This window comes from Lissotriton vulgaris, chromosome 7, assembly GCF_964263255.1.
Source record: "Lissotriton vulgaris chromosome 7, aLisVul1.2, whole genome shotgun sequence".
In the NCBI taxonomy this organism is placed as follows: Eukaryota; Metazoa; Chordata; class Amphibia; order Caudata; family Salamandridae; genus Lissotriton; species Lissotriton vulgaris.
Window position 1 is genome coordinate 1,380,659,801 of NC_141695.1, and position 14,192 is coordinate 1,380,673,992.

At 46.4% G+C, this 14,192-nt stretch overlaps 1 protein-coding gene across 3 annotated transcripts in view; it reads right to left on the reverse strand.

Moving 5' to 3' along the window:
• The window catches only part of LOC147703754 (dual specificity protein phosphatase 14-like), a 97,846-nt gene that overhangs the window by 4,209 nt on the left and 79,445 nt on the right, over window positions 1-14,192 (reverse strand). The window contains exon 1 of one of the 3 annotated variants that reach the window (XM_086932101.1): window positions 11,809-12,075. The exons of the other annotated variants lie outside the window; for them this stretch is intronic. The gene's annotated coding sequence lies outside the window, so the exon portion shown is untranslated. Of the gene's footprint in view, window positions 1-11,808; window positions 12,076-14,192 lie in introns of those variants that run through there. 3 annotated transcript variants of the gene reach the window in all.

Genomic DNA, 14,192 nt, shown 5'->3' on the forward strand with positions numbered 1-14,192 from the left:
ACAAAGCCTGTGTGCGGAAGTCAGAAGAAGCAGTAAAATGTATTCTCTCTCCCTAGCCACAGTCCCACGCTTCAACAGGACCAGAGTAGATGGAAGGTCCTTCTACTGCCTCACAGCCAAGACCTGGAATGATCTCACCCTTCGCCTCCGGCGAAGCCCTACACTGCACCAATTTAGAAAGGACCTCAAGAACTGGTTCTTCAAATGACCCCAACAGAGCTGCTCACACACCCCCCTCAGCGCCTTGAGACCCTAATGGGTGAGTAGCACACTCTTCAAAAACCCTGATTGATTGACTAACTGGTAAATGGAGTTTAAAGCTCACTTTTTTATTTATTGCAATTTAAATGGATAGGTGCAATCCTTTTACTGCACCTATAGACTCATAAGTGCAATTCCTTGCTTACAAATCCCTTACGCATAAAATGTCAATTGGGGACTATGGCACCAAAATATGTAGCATAGTTCCCAGCTGCCATTTTAAGTGCCGGGGATTTGTGACACCACAAAACACCCACCTCTTCCTACCCCGATCTCTGAGCACAGAATACTCACCTGATCTAGGAACACACCACACACAATTCTACCAGTCCACAGCACATGCCTCTAACCCCTACCTGTCTAAATGACAAACCACATTGCCCTCCACCCAATCCAGACACAACCTGAACGCACCCAACTCTCGTACACCTGCCTCAGGAGCACACCACAAAAATCAAACATTCTAACATGGACCCATACCGTGTTAGCGTGTCCGCGACTACTATATATATTTAAAATGTATACACAAAGCACAGCTTTGTGCTTAGTTGTCAATATTAATTTTATTCCAATTTTAATTCTATATCAGATAGACAATGTAGCCTCTCTTCTTGCCCAATGCAAGCCAAAAATCATGTTTTTTTCGTGCCCTCCATCAATTTGGTTAGAAGTACTTAAGACCTTTGTTGAGAAGCAGACAGGCATCTACTTTTTCTGATGCAATCATATTATTGAATACCTCTGATACAGTGAATATTTGCGGTGTTGAACTCATTAAAAGATTTTTTAATAGTCTTATCCGTGTACTAAGCCATTTTTGTTTTAAGTATACCTTTTTATATCTTTTGAACAGTATAATTATATTTTCATAAGTATAGACTGTCTGATTTATTATTGTTTGGTATGATGGTCCATGAATAAATACATTATTTTTCTAATTCTCAAACCATGATCAGCTATCTAGGTTTGCTGATCTGAGAAAACAAATTAATGGCAAAAATTGCCAGTCTAGTTTCAAAAAAAGAAGACAGTTATTGTTTCTTATCCATAAAAGTTCTGATCGGGGCAAACTTTTATCAACCTTTTCAACTATTTCTTGATAAACAAATTACTTGCCAATGATGGGGTGCTTTATAAATCCTCGGCTGCACTCCATACCACATGTAGGAGAAGCCTGTCCCTTAAGGTTACCATTAGCTGTAGGTAATGTCTTTTCATCCAATTATTACATTGTTTCCTTCTAGCCTCAGTGGATAGCCCCCCCGCTCTTTAATTTGTTTTGCACTGAACGGGTTGCATGCTAACTCCGGACATGACCCCCATAATGCCTCTTAGCCTCCAATTAAGAAAAAGAAATAAGACCCAGGTAATTAATTGTCTTCCAGACTTCTAGGCTACCTAATTGATTTGGTACCCCATCCTTGTTTCCAGTTCAACAATTTCATTTTCAGCTGTGCGGCCAAAATATAACCCAATATTATAAATATGGCCGTGAATTACCGATATGTCAAACAACGCTGATACATTTAAATCACACTTTGCCACATCACTCGTTATGTTTTTTAAGAACCTTCTCTCTCTCTTGAACTCTCCCCCAGAAGACCTAAAATGTCAAGGAAATTCCGAAAAAAATGACAACCTCTCTGTTTAGATCTGCTTGCCCTTGTGGTTCGAAAACTTGTAATATCCCTACTCATCTGTTCTCTTTGCTCACCACCAGCCCGTTGTCCAAGTCTGAATAATCAAAATGACTGTCCTCTTACACACCTCATACCGACTCCAACACTGTTATAATCTTGCACCCTTCTCTCCTGACTTCTAGCATAGCTTGGTCAGTATGATTGTGGGGTGTGAGCTTCAGATTTTATAAAAATCACACTGGAACAAAGGGGTCTATTTAACAATTTTTTTTAAATTTCAAATGTTTTTATTAAAATATAAGTTTCATGTCAGAGGTTACATACAGTACATTATAATGCAGAAAGAAGCTGCGCTGTGTGAGGAGACAGCAGGAGAGCCCCATATTTACAAAGATATGGCACTCTCCCTATCACCGGCGACCAATCAGGTAGCCGTGTGCCACGCACACACATTTATTTGCACCATAGTGCAAGGGTGGCTGCATGAGTCTAGCAGAGGTTTTCTACTGGAAGGGTACACTTCCAGTGCAAATTACAATGCCCCCAGACAAACTGCAATTTTTCCCACTTTGTATGCGAAGTACACATGCAAAGTCAGAAAGGAAAGGAGAAATAAAATCATTTCTCCTTAAAATGGGAGTTGTTTTTGATGCAAAACTCTTCTTTTTTATTTTTTTGTGAAGAGCGCTTAGCGTCAAAAACCATGGGTGGTTGTATGGCAATCAGGGCCGGCTCTAGGCTCATGGTGGCCCTGGGCAGGGAGCGTAGGTAGGGGGGCCCCAGAAGAGGGGTCTGGGCGGGGCGGACCGCGGAGGCCAGTGAAGAGGGGGGGGGGGGGGTAGGAGGTCAGGGTGTTTGGAAGTGGAACAGAGCCAGAGGCCGCCAAATCCCTGCCGTGGGCCGCCACGCAAATATGTATCCATCCTCAGAGGATTATTATATTAAGGATATATATTGATGTGGTGGCCCCTGGGGTTTGGTGGCCCTGTGCAGATGCACAATTTGCACATGCCTAAGGCCGCCCCTTTGGCAATGCCCATGCACCACCCATGGAACGGCCCCCTTGGCACTCAGTAATGCATAGAATCCCCTTTTTGCACTACTTACAAGGAGAACTTGCGCTTCAAACGTACAGGGTGGTTCGCCAAGAGCTGCTTAGTAAACTTTTCAACATCCTTGCGCGTTTGCCTCGGCAGACGCTGACGTTTTATAGAAAAGGCCTGTATTACGCTAAGAGCCTGACGGTGCGTTTCTTGGGACCCAGCTCAGGACCCGCAGAAGCATGGTCGAGATTACCCTTCAGAGCGTGCATAGGAGGACCACGAGGTAAGTACATACCTGCTACTTGAATAGAGTCCCTTACATGCACATCTGTGCTTCAGAACCATTGTATGTGTAACACCTTCAAACGGGATAGGCTTTTCAGCCAATTGCAGGCTTTTATTTTTGTTTGCTATTGGTGAAACTCCAAATCTCAATCCATACCTTGCTCTTGGTTTCAAAATCCAGAACTGGTTAAAGGTATTGCACCTTGCAGATACCACTTGACAACTATACGTGTGCTTGTCAGACTTTCATGTCAGCACTGCGCCCACCTTTATCAAAGTCTACACCCTCTGACTGCCTTAAATGCAGACAGCTTTACAAAAACTGTTAAGCCCACCCATATACAAACGGTCTGCTAGATCATGTCAAATCTGCCGTCTCTGCCCTCGCTTCATGGTTTGAAACTTGCACATATTTCTCGTTTGCGCTCTTCCCCAGCATTTTAAGCTCTGGCTACCTCTTGTTACGGATTCCTTGATTTGAAGCCACTAAACGCTCTCCCTAGATGTTGGCGCTATACATATTACCCCCTCTCTATTACCAAGGTAGAGAGTAAGGAATTTCGTCCAAAGTGGCTGGACGGGGAATACTCCTGATCCCCTGATCAAGGAACTGTTACAAACAATGTTACAATGTTACAATGTTAGTTGGAATTTGTTAAGCGCTCGTTCGCCCGGAGGCTTCATGGCGCTGTAGAAGGAGCCAAACAAAGGACAAGCAGTGCTATCAGTAGTAAGCTTGAGAAAACAACCAGGTCTTCAGAGATTGCCTAAAGCTAAGTATGTTATCAATCTGCTTTATATGGAGAGGAAGAGAATTCCAGAGTACAGCAGCTTGATGGTCGAAGCAGCCGCCTCCGTGGCGTTTCCTCTTGAAAGGAGGCACAGTCAAAAGTGATTTGTAGGTGGATCGAAGGTGACGGGAGGGGCAATATTTTTTAAAAAGATCTCTGATAAAAGAAGGGCCAGAGTCGTTCAGAGAACGGAACAGAATACACCCAGCCTTAAAGGCCACACGTTGCTCAACAGGCAGCCAGTGTAGTTGCTTAAGGCCAGGTCTGATGGATTGCCTCCTGGGTATATTCAGCAGCAGCCTGGCAGCTTGGTTCTGAACAAGCTGGAGGCGTTTAAGCTCACCAATTTGGAGGCCGAGGTAAAGACTGTTAGAGAAGTCCAGCCTGGACAGAACCAAGGAGAGGACAATCTGTGTGAGGGCTGCTGAAGAGAAAAAGCGAGCAATTTTTCTTATTTTCTTCAATTGAAAAATGCTGGAAGATACCACCGCTCCAACCTGTCTTTTTAGCGAGAGATCCTCGCTGATAAAAATGCCTAGGCTTTTGACCGCGGAGGATTTAGTAGGGGGGGCTCCCATGTTAGTGGGCCAGAAGTTAGGGTTCCAGCTTAGTGGGCTCTGTCCGGGCAGGACCAGCTCGGTCTTGCCCGGGTTGAGCTTCAGATGATTGCAGCTCATCCAACTCAGTATGTGGGACATGGTTCTTTGGAATACGTCCACTGAGTCAGTGTTGTTGAGGGGGAAGATGAGCTGCAGATCATCCGCATAATTGAAGATGGTTACATTAGCATGACGCAAGGAGTGCAAGAGAGGGCGTAAGTAAACATTAAAAAGAAGGGGAGATAACGAGGAGCCCTGTGGTACCCCGCAGGTGGTGGGTATAATGGGAGCGGAGAAGGAGCCGAGTCTGACCGATTGTGTGCGGTCCGAGATAAAAGAGCGGATCCAGCTCAGTGCAGGGCCCCTGAGACCTGCCTGCTCGACACGGTCGACCAAGATGGTGTGGTCGACCGTGTCGAACGCAGCAGAAAGGTCCAATAGTACAAGCGCCTGATGGGTTCCTGCATCTGCATTCCGCCTCAGAGTGTTTAACACCGAGAGGATGACCGCCTCGGTGGAGTGGCAAGGGCGGAATCCTGCTTGATTCGGTGCCAGATATTCAGATTTTTCCAAGAAGCTGGAGATAGTTTCGCACACATGTGACTCCAGCAGCTTGGCACAGTATGGTAACAGCGATATAGGTCTGTAATTGATGGGATCTAGCGGGTTGGCTCCTGCCTTTTTTATGAGGGGAACAAGGAGAGCTTTTTTCAATTTGCGTGGAACTTTGCCCTGTGCCAGTGACCCATTCAGTAAAGAAAGTAAGCACTCAGGGAGATTGGTGCCCACTTCTTTCAAGATGTGAGGGGGGCAAATGTCATCAGGAGAGCCTGTTTTGACTTTGGATAATAATTTGAGTAGCTTGATATCGTCTATAGGGGGGAAAGAGTCTAAAGTGGCAGGGTTATAACAGGTGTCAGCAAATAGTAGAGGGGACTGAGTAGTAGAAATGCTTTGCTTGATCTTGCAAATTTTATCATAGAAAAAAGAGTTGAGTGTGTTGCAGAGCTCTTGGGTGGGAACCATAGGGAGGGAGGTTCTGTCGCTAGAGCTGAGATTTTCCACGATGTTAAACAACTCTTTTGACTTGTTTTGGGCCTTGAGAATTTTATCTGAGAAATAGTCAGTTTTGCATTTGAGGATGAGATTTTGGTATTCCCTGCGGGCCTTACGGAAGTTGGCTCTGTCATGCTCTAAGTAGGCTGCGCGCCATTTGCGCTCCATTTGACGAGTTTTAAGTTTAAGGGCTTTTAGATGAGATGTGAACCATCTGTGAGCATCGTTGGGGCGGGAGCGAAAGAAGTTAACGCAGGGGGCGTGAACTTCAGCTGCCTGGAGTAGCCAGTCGGAGAAGACTGCTTCTGATTTCTCTATGTCCAGATCGAGTGAGGGACAAGTCGAGGTTAACAATTGGAGGAAGGACGGAACGTCGACCTTTTTCCACATTCTTGCCTTCCCGCCTTGTTGAGGCAAAGGTTTGCTGTTTTTAGCAATGGTTATGGTGAAATTGATCAGGAAGTGGTCCGACCAAATGCAAGGCAGGATGGAATTAACCGCCAGGGGGATGTTTTGAGACCAGATTTGGTCAAGGCTATGACCTTTCACGTGTGTTGGAAGGTGAATGTGTTGGGTGAGATTAAAATCAGAAAGAGTGTCCTTCAGTGTGGCTGCCTGAGAATCAGACTCCACCGAATCCAGCCAGAAATTGAGATCGCCCAGGAGTAGAATTTTATCATGGGAGATAATAAGGGGGGCAAGTTGTTCCGATAGAGATGCAGCAAAGGTAGGCATATTTTGAGGGGGGCGATAGATGAGGATCACGAGAAGAGAGCCAGTGTCCGCATCCATTTTAAAGATTACATTGTCTGATCCTGTCAGATCAAAGGATGGCAGGAGAGAGACTTTAAGGTTTTTACGAATAATCGCGGCGACCCCTCCGCCCCTCTTACCAGCTGGCCTATCGACATGCAGTATATAGTACTCAGCGGGGACTGCCGCCAAGATGTCAGGTAGGGATGCGTCGTTAAGCCAAGTCTCAGATAGGCATAGAAGGTCTGGTTGATCGGCCTGAAGCAGAAGAAAGATGTCCAAGTGATGTTTTACCATGGACCTGGTGTTTAGGTATAGACATTTTAAAATAGTCTGAGGCACATGTGGGGATGGGGGGGTAGAGCGTGGAGAGGGCTTACAGGTTTTAGTAAGCATGAGGACAGGTTTTAGTATGCCATATGTGGCGGCGCGCTTTAGAGTGTGAGCGGGCGGGGGGAAGGTGGTGCTGTCAGAAGGTCTTAATGACAGCAGCGAAACAGAGGAGTAACAGTAATTTTGACCAGGGGGTTTGGCCCCGCGCCCCGGACTGCCGCGGACGGGCGCAGACGGGCTTGCCTTAGGCGCGCCTTCGGCGCGCAAACGGCGCTCCCGCTGCGCTCGTCCGCTGCGCTTCCGGTAGCAGCACATGTTATACCCGGAATCGGGGTGTGGCTTAGAAGGGGGGCGTGGCCTACGTCCTCGGCGGACTGGCGAGAATGGTGACGTTGCAGCCGGCGCTAGGAACGCTGCCCAGGCTGTTTAGGAAGTCAGAGTACAAGAAATACAAGTAAATTCAATTTTTAAAAGGGTTTTAAAACAAAGTTGCTCCCGGCCTTCGCCTGAGGAGTTTAGCTCTATCTGGGGCGGCACACAGCGAGCCTGCGCTTTTAAAGGGCGTCAGGGGGCGTGGCTTAGAAGGGGGGCGTGGCCTACGTCCTCGGCGGACTGGCGAGAATGGTGACGTTGCAGCCGGCGCTAGGAACGCTGCCCAGGCTGTTTAGGAAGTCAGAGTACAAGAAATACAAGTAAATTCAATTTTTAAAAGGGTTTTAAAACAAAGTTGCTCCCGGCCTTCGCCTGAGGAGTTTAGCTCTATCTGGGGCGGCACACAGCGAGCCTGCGCTTTTAAAGGGCGTCAGGGGGCGTGGCTTAGAAGGGGGGCGTGGCCTACGTCCTCGGCGGACTGGCGAGAATGGTGACGTTGCAGCCGGCGCTAGGAACGCTGCCCAGGCTGTTTAGGAAGTCAGAGTACAAGAAATACAAGTAAATTCAATTTTTAAAAGGGTTTTAAAACAAAGTTGCTCCCGGCCTTCGCCTGAGGAGTTTAGCTCTATCAGGAGGAGTTTAGCTCTAACAAATGAAGGAGTACCACCCGATGAGAGAAGAGAGAAGAGAAGGCTTTTTTCCGGACAAGAGAATATTCTTCCTTTGTAAGTAAACCCCTCACTCACCACCTGGTGGTGACTTGCTTCATCATCGGGGCCCACCCAAGTGGCCTAGCGTCACTTGGGTGTGCTTCAACACCTGGTTTACAGTGGAGCAGGTTGTGAAATGTGGGGTGCACAAAAAACAGTGTGAATGTTAAAATTGTCCTGGTCAACACTTCAGTATTATCTTTAATAAAAAGGTTGTTGGACAAAGTTAAAACGTAAGGTGAGATACTGGCAGGGGAGTTACGGCCTGTGTATCTCTACTATGTGATGGTCGACATGTTTCTACCTTATGGGGTAATCCCCGGTATTCCTCAGGACCAAAAACAAGGAAGTGGGAGGTGTGGGTCCCCTAAAAGACTCACCCTGTCCTAACTCCTTGGTCTTCCAGAAGATAAAACTGTATCTCTGGGAAATCACTCCTAAGGTTTAGGAGTTAAAAAACTTTGGACAAGCTCGTGTTGGACTTCATCGAGCTAGGGGTAGGCACTTCACGTTTGCCAACGTATTAGTTAGTCGTGAAGGGTGGAGGCATGTAGCCTACGTCTACCGTCCGCCGCTCGGTTAGCTAACTTGCTCACTGCACTACCAGGATTCAAGCAAGCCGGGCCGACGACGGCTGAAATGCCAGAAACCGGTCCCCGGAAGCTTCTCTCCTTTCCGGTGAAGAATTGGCTTGGTAGTTTGGTCTGCCCTGTTCCCATGAGGCACTGGGTCAGACTAATTTGCATATAGCCAGGTTCTGAACTGGGGTGATGCAGTGAGCTAAATAACGGTGATTGATCAAGCCCTGATCTCTTGACTGGGTAAGAGTGGTCTGCTTAATTCAGACAATCTGTTCATCACCACCCCCTTTTCTGAATTGAGACATAATTCAACACAGCACCACACAATTCAATTACGCACATTTGAGCACCTCACAATTCCTCACCATGCAACATAGTTACACCCCACATGATACCACTTCACACACTACATAATTCAACTCCACCTGTTTACATGCTACCCAAAACCACATTAATACACCCCACATAAATGCACTCTATACCACATAACAACAAACCACATAAATACACTACACACCGTACCACATAATTCCACTCAACATAATGTCACTCAACACCACACTGGCCCATGCTGCACTATTTAACCCACACAAATGCATTCCACTCCCCATAATTCCACAACACAATTTCACTACACACCACATATAAACAATTCACAACACATATTCATCATCATACCACAAAATTAAACAGCACACCACATAATTAAACTCCACTACATAAAACTCCACAACACAAGAAAACCATTCCACATAATTACACTTTGTGACATACACTCCCACTTCACATAATTCCAGTACACTCAAAAACACATATCTACTATCCACATAATACCACCGCACACCATGCCACACAATTCCACTACAAAAATCCACTCCACACCACACAATTCCATGCCACACTGTGCCTTAACTAACCATTACAATACACACCACATACATCCACTTCATAACACATAAATAAGAAACATTTACAACGCTAATAACTCTAACACACAGATCTGGAGTTTAGCTCCTACCCATTTGTTTTTTTTCCATCACCGAAAAGGCAAAGCTATCCACACAGTTTCATGCCACCCAATTTAACTCCACACATTTCCAATCCACATCATATAATTTGCCACAAAACCACATAACACAACTCAACACAATTTCACAACACATCAATTCAATGCACACTATATACTTCCACGTCATGCTATAAAATTCAACAGCACACCTCATGATTAAACGCCACTACATACCACTCCACAAAATACCATTCCACATAATTGCACACAATAACACACAATACCACATAATTCCAGTACCCTCAAAACCACATAATTATGATCCACATAATTCCACAGCACACCAGGCCATGTAATTCACTCCACACATCCACACAATTCCACAACTAACTAATCCAACCCACATAATTCCACTACACACACATACATACACCCCATAACATATGTAAAAAAATTACCATTTTCAATGCCAATATCTGTAACTCGAACAATTGTGAGACCTATTGCATTTCCAATGCTTGTTTTTCTTGATTACTTATTTTTCAACCCCAGCTATACACCACTTGGTTGGCTGTAGGGCCTGTCCTTTTCCAGGCCCTGCACCTAACTGACGACTGGCAGCCAACCCTCGGTGCTCATGGCCTTAGGCATGTGCCGCAGGGGGTGGCTGCATGGCCCCACCCACTGCAGGCAACCAACCCCTGCTACACGTGACCTTGGGCCATGCACAGGGTCTGGCCTGTGGCCCATACCCAAGGTTTGACCCCTAGCGGCTGGACTTTGAACGGGCCTTCTTTTCAGAATGAAGAGGACATAAGCTTCAGACCCTGGACCTTGCAGTGGACTCACAAGTGCAATTTCTAACTGACAGATCCTCAACACATAAAATACCAGTCAGGGACTGCAGCACCAAGACACGCATCGTGGTTACCACCCACCATTTTAGGTGTCTGAAATCTGCGACACCACAAAACACCCACCTTTTCCTACCCCTATCATTAACCACACTCAACTTACCTGATCTAGGAACACACCACACACCTCTACCAGACCAATGCTCGCCACACCTTCTCCTCCAAATGACACACCAATTCAGACACAAACAACCCGCCAACACACACAAATACAGCTCCCTCTGGAATACACGAAACTATACTACCTGCTCCAGGCCCACACCTCAAAACACAAGCATTCTAACACGGGCCCATACTACTACACTTGATGCCATACACTGCCACCACAAGCCCCTAGTGCACACTAACACACCAACCGCCATCCAAACTAGGCCCACCCCGCACCACATCCACCCAACCCATGTTCATGCCACATTTGCCATCCATTTAGCAAAATAAGAGGCACACATGAAACCCGCCTCCTCATAGTATATTACACAAAGAACATACACCTTCTGCCCAAGGGACTATTATGTCCACCAACTCTTATACATGCTATGGACACACATGTTTCTCCTTAGTACGCCTGCTTACCCCATACGCCCCTAGGGCACACATCTCACCAATCTCGACCTTTCCAGTGAACACACGTTACACTACTGCCTATCCACTGTACACCGACCTTCCCATTCCCTGGGCCTGCACCACAACCAAAGTCTAATTGACACGGCACACTCCAACTGCCACCTCCGTGCCAAGGGCGCAGTCCTCGCATACCGCCGCCGTTCCAGGGTACACATTTCTACCCCTTTCCCTAACCAAACTGCACAGCAGCGAACACCACCTGGCTAAGTACACGTCACCACGTCAAGTACACATTACATCCTAACCCAGCACACACCACAAAGCACCAACCTCAACCTACCTCTAGTACGTAACATACCTACTGCCAGCTCCCAGAGAGCATAGAGCACTTCACTCGGCACACACCATTCCTCGCCGCCTGCCATAAGCCCCTGACTGCACCACCACTACAACCTAGCATGAAACTCCTACCTCGGCCCCACTTGGGACACACTCTTGCCTCTCATCCAGGATACTCCATTTCGTCATCGCGGATGGGTTAGTGAAGCACCCATTGTATTGCAATTGCATTTTCTATAGCGCTTACTACCCCTGACGAGTCGTCGAAGCACTTTAATCAAGAATATCTCTGTTTTCCAGTCACACACACCTGCTACGGACACACATTACACCCACATTCACCAGGAAATTAACTGGAGACACATCCCACCAACTGGTAACCCACCAGTCTGCATCTGACATGGACACACACACGACTGTTGTCATCGGCCCACAGGGCACCCACTTTACCACACAACCCAGCATTCCCCGCACACACAACACACGCCGTCCCCGGCTTACACGTCCGTCGCAAACATAACTTTCCCTCCACTGGGCACACGGGATTGCTGCATCTACCTTGCCCATTGAGACGGTTCTAAAGCTTCCCAAGATGTTTCGGCGTGCAGTCCAATCGGGCGCCTAGAAGCAGCTGTTGGAGGCTACAACCGGAAACGTGGATCAGCATCGGGGAATTGTCCAAGACGGTGCAGTAAAAAAGACGGCTGGGAGGGAGAGGTGCTCCCTTCTCGCACGGACGCGTTTTCCCGTGACCTGATTGAATCTGTGCTGCGCTGGGCTCCGGAGGTCTGAGAACTTACGGCCTGGCCGTGAGGCTGACCTTGCAGTACAGTGATGGAGAAGAGAAGGAGGGGGCGAGGGAATCGGAGGGAGGGAGCGAGGGAGGGAATACCTGCACTGCCTCTTAAAGACACAGTGGATGCACTACAAAAATACAGAAATAAATGGCCTAAAATGAATAAATAGGCAGATAGGGAATAAGAAGGCCTGTACAGATAGACAGAGGGACATCGCCAGATAAGTATAGATTTCTAAGCACATACATAGATTGATAATACCAAAGCAACAGGCCAGAACAGAAAAGAGAACGGCATGTAAGTGGAAGGAGGGAAGGAGGTGTGGGCTTGGCCAAAAACGCCGGCCTGGAAGCCTGGTGACACTTCATCGATCTCATCCTGGCTTCGACAGTGTAACAGAAACCATGCGATTCTAGGCAGATTACCCTACCTCCCAGTGCCTCAAATTGTAAAGCGCAATATCAAAGTGTGTTATGTAAAAATAATTGTACAGTGTCTGTCTGGTGCCGTCCCGCGCAGTTGCAAACCCTTCCTATCACATGTTGGTTTCAAAAATTCGATCTCAACCTGACCCAGACACCATTCCCTTCTGTGAAAGCGATGTGTGCTTCAGATGCTCTGGATTCAGTGCTCGAAGAGGAACGAACGCTGCTCTTCGAAATCTTCAAATACATAAAAAGTCAACACATGTATAGATAGGTCACCATATTCATTTTAAAAAAACTGAAACAATTAATAATTATGCATAGATGGCTATTTAGATACTGACGCCAAATAATGCTCATAAACAATTTCCTGGTGCCTCTGGAAAACAACAGACCTCACTAAGGCCTTGTTTGGAGTTTAACATCTGCCAAAATGTGCCCAAAAAGTGGCGCATGTCCCGTCTGCTGTATTCAAAGACCGTTGATGCAGAGTCATCTTGAGGTCATGGCCAGTAGAATTATGCGGCAAAGGAGGGCCAAATTATCTGGCAGGGGTAACTAAATTATGCAGCAAGAAAAGGTAAATTATGTGTGATGCAGCACATTCTGTGATAGTAATACTTAATTATTTTCTCATTTTACACATGTTAACACTGTCTGGGCATAGGTTGCCCCTCATTAGTACCGGTTTAACACCAAAATATAGTAACAACCTACAGAAAGGTGACCAGTCCAACTTTGCAAAGAGCCTTCCTGTGTGCAACACGGCACTGTACTTTTAGTACATTTTGAAACGTTTGAGCTAGAAACTATTTTTTGTTAAAATCGTGTCGACGATTATGCAGCGGATGATAGATTGTGTGGCAAATGCAGCAAATCCATAATTATGTGGGAAAATGCTGCAGTTGCATAATTCCAGCTGCCCTGTGGAGGCCTAGACAAGACATGATTTCTTGTATGGAACAAATTTGAATTTTATTACTCATTGCTTCATAATTATTACTTCCTTGATGCCACACAGTACCAACTAGAATGTGGAACTTTAACAGAGTCACACAACAAGAGTTCAAATATGTCCTTAAGATGGCAGTAGAGAGACTCAGTTAGAGGTAGAAGTAGTCAGGGGGAAGAGATACAGTGACAATCACAACGATGACTGGAAAAGATCAGTGTGTTGATATATGGTCACTCTCAACCTAAGGACAGGATTGGCTCTGGGAATTAGCACAAGGATGTACTGCTTTAGGTTCGTTTTAGTTCTTTCACAGTCCCATCATTTCAGAACTGAAGCAGTTTCAATATTATATACAACAAAGCCATAGTTGTTTCTTTTTTATCTTATGCAACTAACAACCATCGAGAAAACCAATAGTCCTGGCATGTTGTAGGTATATTGTTACTTAATGTATTATATAATGGATGCAAAAGCAGCAAAATACTTGTCGGGTGGCACCCTATGCTGAGCACAGATTTTTAGTTTATGTGTTTCTAAATGACGCCCTTAATTACACCGGCCACGCCCCTTTGAGAGACCCCCCCCCCCCGTGTTTTTTCATCCCACTTGAAGCCCTGTCGAAACCTGCCACATTTAGACTAACGTGCAGTAACACCCAGGTACTGCCCTATCCGCAGAGCGCCCTCCTGCAGAGCACAGTGAATCACTCCTCATGACTCACTCCGGGCCGTGGGTGGGAGTCGGACGGGTGAGGAGGAGGAGGTG